Here is a 6,000-nt window from a genome sequence, read left to right as displayed (position 1 = left end):
AAAAAAGGCTTATTTAAAATTCCTTATAGAAGAAATATCCATCAAATCCAATTACAAACACACACACACACACACACACACACACACACACACACACACAAAACCCTATGTGAAAAATAATTATTCTTGCTGCACTCTTTACAAAGAATCAGGCCAAGTATAAAACTAAATTTATTTAGTCAGAAGCAAATCAGTCTTACCATGATTTGTGTTTAATAAAAGTGGGAACCTGAAGAGAGAAAAAAGTTATGTTCCAACTATGGTACACCTGTTATTAGATTCTAGTCTCATCAGTTATTTTTAAGTTTTTTTTTTTTTCTTGCAATTTAGACTAACCCTACTTATTCCTGCCAACTAACCAGTGATCTCTGGCTGCTGCTCAGAAAAAAATAACAGAAATGGGTAATGTAAAAATCTGGATCAATATTCTAATTCCGATCATGTATTGGAACATATAGCATGTACAGCAACTTCATATCAGCTTGACCAGTTCCAGCCATTGCCAAGTTCATGGAAAGCCTTCTAATTTAGTTTACTTGGGATAGTTTTACTTATTTTGCTTTACCATTGTGGAATATATTGCTGTTGTACTTTGTGTGGGAGTGCAGGATAAGCTTACTCAATGTTTTATTAAATTGAATACTTTTTAATCTTCTGGATATCACCTTTTGCCCTCCAGAGTTATGAATGGCCCTCACCATAGTGATGACTTCTGACTGTGCTCCTCTCTACCCTGAATACAAGAGACCACAATAGGTAGGAATAGCATAGCCGTGATTCAGCCTGAAGAAGTTACAGCAGATGGATCTTCATCCCTCTACTACCCTTTGGATTAGGGGTTCCCTTGTAAAAGGGAAGGGAGAAATATGTCAGAGGCACTTGAACCAGAGCAACTCCATCTTGAATTGGGGCTGGGTGAAATAAGGCTGAGACCTACTGAGCTGTATTCCCAAGAGGGCAGGCATTCTAAGTCACAGGATGAGATAGGAGGTTGGCACAAGATACAGGTGACAAAGACCTTGCTGATTAAACAGTTTGCAGTAAAGAAGTTGGCTAAAACCCACCAAAACCAAGATGGCAATGAAAGTGATATCTGGTCATCTTCACTGTTCCTTATATGCTAATTATAATGCATTAGCATGCTAAGAGACATTCCTATCAGCACATGACAGTTTACAAATGCCATGGCAATGTCAGGAAGTTACCCTATGTGGTTTAAAAAACGGGAAGAACCCTCAGTTCTGGGAATTATCCACCTCTTTCCTAGAAAACTCATGAATAATCTACCCCTTGTTTAGCATATAATCAAGAAATAACTATAAGTATTCTCAGTCAAGCAGCCCAAGTTGCTGTTCTGCCTATGGAGTAGCCATTCTTTATTCCTTTACTCTCCTAATAAACTTGCTTTCACTTTACTGTATGGACTTGCCCGGAATTCTTTCTTGCTCAAGGGTTAAGAACTGTCTCTTGGCATCTGGATCAGGAACCCCTTCTGGTAACAGTTCACAATGGATGCTTTTTATACATTCATTGCTTTTAAGATTGCATGTTCATGTATTCAACATACATTTAACATGTTTTTCTAGCGGTTGCCAACACAATTCTAAATAATATGCTTTTACTGCTTTTTTGATGTATAATTTTTACAAAGTATTTATTGTGCTTCCAGTACATCTAATTTTTTTTTCATGAGTTTTTCCCCATTTATGAGGATCAGAGAACCAAACTGGTTTTGTTGCACTGCCATTGTCCAGAAGTTTTGAAAAGTGAGAGTCAACTCAAACCTCTGTTCTGTAGGGTCAGTGGTTCCTTACACTGAACACTAAATGTGAATAAAGGCACAAGGATGAATATGGTCATAGTTAAACAAGTTAACATTAGTAAAGCACTCAAGACAATGAAACCACCTTTGCAAAAATTATATCAGTTAGAAAATTATGACAGTGAAAGAGGTCTGAGCTAACACCTCACCCCCAACCCCCATCTTGCCTTTCCCTTAATTATTTCTAAGCTACTGGGGCCGGCTAAGTTTGAGAAACATTTAGGCTGTAGTTTACATGATAACAGACCTTGTCTGAAACTCAACTGTTTTTGTAAAGCTAATGGGAAGCCATCAGGCTGTGGGGGAGGAGAGGAGCCTGAGTCCTGCTAAGTCGCAGATATGAACGATTGTCAGTTGTTATTCTGGAGGTTATAAGATGCTCAACTTTCCCAAGTACTCCTGCAAATAACACCACTGATATGGTTTGGCTGTGTCCCCACCCAAATCTCATTCTGAATTGTGGTTTCCATAATCCCTATGTGTTGTGGGAGGAACCTGGTGGGAGGTAACTGAATCGTGGGGGTGATTACCTCCATGCTGTTCTAATAGTGAGTGAGTTCTCACGATATCTGATGGTTTTATAAGGGGCTTTCCCCTCCTTCACTCTACACATCTCTTTGCTGCCACCATGTGAAGCAGGACATGTTTGCTTCCCCTGCCACCATGATTGTAAGTTTCCTGAGGCCTCCCCAGCCATGCTTAACTGTGAGTCAATTAAAACTCTTTCCTTTATAAATCACCCAGTCTTGGGTATGTCTTTATTAGTAGCATGAGAGCGGACTAATACAACCACTATTTGTAGCTTTTTGAGATATCTTTCCAGGTTTTTTGCATGTCTGACAACCATAGCTCCACCTGGACTGCCAACCCCACTCCCACAGCGCCACCCAGAAGTGATTCAGCCTGCAGGAGGACAGCTTTGACTCCCCCTATGATTTCATCTCAGCCTCAACCAACCAGCAGCAAGCAACTGTTACCTGGCCACCCCCACCCCTTCCTCCAAGCTGCATTTGAAAAACTCCCAGCCTATGAGCTTCAGACTTTGGATCAGACGATCTGAGTATGCCCTTCATCTCCCACTTGGCATGGTGGGCCTTGTGTCTATTAAGCTCCTTTTCTACCACAATGCTATGGTCTTTCTTTATGCAGTGGGCAGCAAAAACCCCTTGGGTGGGGTGTTTAAAATAATGCCTAGCTTAGAGTAAGGGCTAGAAAATGGTAGGGAAAATGGATTAAAATCCAAATCAATAACTACTATAATGACATTAGAAATATTGGTTTGGGAGTACACAGGAGATGCAAGAGCCAGTTGCTGTCAGAAGGTAGGGGAAAGCTTCAGAAAAGATAAACTTTTTCTGAGTTTGGAATGGGTAAGAGAATTCTAAGCAGAAGGACCTGCTTGTAAGATCATGTAAGATCACAGAAGTGACAGAATAACAAGTAGGGGTATGTGGAAAAAGATTAATAATTGCCCCTCCTTCAAAGTTCCAGTTTATAGTTTGTCCATTTCTGTGGTATAAATACTCCTACCATGGCTGATTTCAAGCTATTAATGTGAAGTCAACAAAGCAGAGTTGGTGCTACGGGCTAAACTGGGTGCCCCCTAAATTCATATGTTGAATCCCTAACCTTCAATGTGACTATTTGGAGACAGGGTCTTCAGGCAGTAACTCCGGTTAAATGAGATCATAAGGGTGAGTCCCTAATCCAATAGGGCTGATACTTTAGAAGAAAGGGAAGAGAGAGAGCCCTCTCTCTCCCCCATGTAAGGACACAGTGAGAAGGTAACCATCTGCAAGCCATGAGGAGAGCTTTCCCTAAATGAGCTAAATCTGCCTGCATTTGATCTTGGACTTCCCAGTCTCTAGAACTATGAGAAATAAATGCCTGTTGTTTAAGCTGCCCAGTCTATGGCATTTGTTATGGCAGCCTGAGAGAAGACAGCTGGAAAGAGGTGAACAGTATGCTTACTAGGCCATAGAAGCCAATTGCAGCACATCCTTCCTGGGAGAAGAGTAAGTAGTTCCCTAAATCCTGAGCATAGGCACCCAGGGAGTGAAGGACACAAATGATGCAGAAAAATTAGATGGGGCAGGAGAATAAAAGGGGTTGGACGACTTGCTAAATAACTTGGGACCTCGTTTAACTAAATTCCCTCATTTAAGACCCTATCTTCAAATACAGCCACATTCTGAGGTCCTGGGGTGGGGGTGGGGGGTTAGGACTTCAGCATGAGTTTTGGGGAGGGGACACAATTCGGCCCTTAATAGCTCCAGTTGTATCACCCTGAGTTGTTTTCCTGAACCTTGCCCACGTCTTTGTAAATAATAACTCTCAACTTCCCCTATTGAGTGGATCATCTTTTTCCTGTCCAAATTCTGATATAGGAAGGGTCTCCAAAATAGTACACTGCAAAGGGAACCTCAGTCTCAAAAGTTGGGAACCACTGTATATCTGCTTTTACTTTCAAGCATTGAAACTAATGTCAATCAACTGCCCTTCTATTCTTAATATTTTATCCAAGAAATCACCAAATTCTTTCTTCTTTAAAAAAAACAAGTTACAGGCTGGGTGTGTTGGCTCACGCCTGTAATCCCAGCACCGTGGGAGGCCGAGGCGGGTGGAGTTTGAGGACAGCTTGGTTAACATGGCGAAGCCCTGTCTCTACTAAAAATACAAAAATTAGCTGGGCATGGTGGCGGGCGCGTGTAATCTCAGCTACTCAAGAGGCTGAGGCAGGAGAATCACTTGAACCTGGGAGGCAGAGGTTGCAGTGAGCCAAGATCGCGCCATTGTACTCCATCCTGGGCGACAAGAGCAAAACTCCGTCTCAAAAACAAAAACAAAAAACAAACAAAAAAACCCACTACCACCAACAAAAACAAGTTACATTGTGGGTTGGGGCCGCCTTCCGATCCCACTTCCCTATTGTCCGACTTCAGGCTTCCAAGTGAGGACGGCACTTCCCAGGCAGTGACCCGCAGTCACTGCGCTCCCAGAGGACATCCTGCCTCGGGGCCCTGGAACGTCCACCTTCTCCTAGCGCCGATCCTGAGCTGAGAAGCTCTGTCTGGTACAGCCACCATGCATCGTGGGCTGCTTCTTTCCCCAGGCGAAGCTCAACTTCTTCCCTTTGTTCTGAACCTCTGTGTGGACATCTTTTTTCAAACGCTCCACGGTAAAATCCTTGCCTACCTCGAAACCCTGCCTATCTCTGAGATCTGAGAACGGATACTAAACGCTGGATGTAATGCAATGTACACATGTAAGCAGGCTCTGTAGGCACTCACTGCGCCCAGGCGCGCGCGTGGCGGAAGGGGAAGAGAGAAGCAAACCGCTTTCTATCCTTCCCGTGTTAAGTTGTGCCAGATGACAGGAGAGGTCACAGCCTGGGGCTAACTCCCCTGCCCAAGCGGACTTTCTCTGCAGGGTTCAAGGTTAATTATGAGGATTTACATTCTCATGGCACACCCGCATCCCCCTCTACGTGGAAATATGTCTTAACTTTCATAACTGCCTTACTAGCAGGGTATTTTTCGCTAGGGGCGAAGCGTCCTCCGCAAGCCGCCCAGCTGACATGCAGCAGAGACAGCGTTCTGGCCCTGCTCGCACGCAAGGACAAAGGCGCGGCTGAGCGCTTCCCTCCAAACCACGTGGTCTTGCGCGTGCTTAAAAACAAGCGCTGAGCCAGGCGCATGCGCCGCGAGCCACCTCGCGCCAGCCCGACTCGGAGTCCCTGTTGGGGGCGGTGTCTACGGTTGAGCTGAGGGCGCAGGCGCCAAGGCCCGTCTAGCCGGGTTCCCGGGCGGCTGGCGGCGGCGGCAGCGCCAGTGGCAGCGGCAGAGTCTCCGTTTCCGTGTGGGCGGCCACGCAGCCCTGGGTGAGTGTTCGGGGGAACCGGCCCAATGTCGGGCAGTGGATGTCGGGGCCCGGCTCAGGCTCCTCGGGCGGCCGCGGCCCCGCGCCTTGGCCTCGCGGTGGTGATTGAGCCTGTCAGCTAGGGCTGTTTGTAGCGGTCTTAGGGCCAGGCGCCCGCTTCCGGCCGCCTAGCCTGAGACCGGAAGTAGCGCCGCGGAGCTTTCACCTGAGGCGGCCCGAGTCCCTGGCTGACCAGAAACTCAGCTACTTCTCCGACTTTGTGTAAGGCCCCTGCGCGCTGGGTCAGCTGGGTCCTTTTT

General features: G+C 45.8%; 1 protein-coding gene across 9 annotated transcripts in view; it reads left to right on the top strand.

Annotated features, from left to right (window-relative positions):
* Positions 1 to 5,524: 5,524 nt before the first annotated feature.
* Positions 5,525 to 6,000, top strand: part of ERCC6 (ERCC excision repair 6, chromatin remodeling factor) — an 82,244-nt gene continuing 81,768 nt past the window's right edge. For 5 of the 9 annotated variants that reach the window (XM_003903626.3, XM_021943251.2, XM_021943250.2 and 2 more), the window contains exon 1: positions 5,555 to 5,702. The gene's annotated coding sequence lies outside the window, so the exon portion shown is untranslated. The other 4 variants (XM_021943249.2, XM_021943247.2, XM_021943253.2 and 1 more) reach the window with 3 other exon arrangements.

Source organism: Papio anubis, chromosome 11 (genome assembly GCF_008728515.1).
Source record: "Papio anubis isolate 15944 chromosome 11, Panubis1.0, whole genome shotgun sequence".
Taxonomy (NCBI): domain Eukaryota; kingdom Metazoa; phylum Chordata; class Mammalia; order Primates; family Cercopithecidae; genus Papio; species Papio anubis.
Note: the sequence above shows the minus strand (reverse complement) of the source record. Positions and strands in the feature narration are given on the sequence as shown.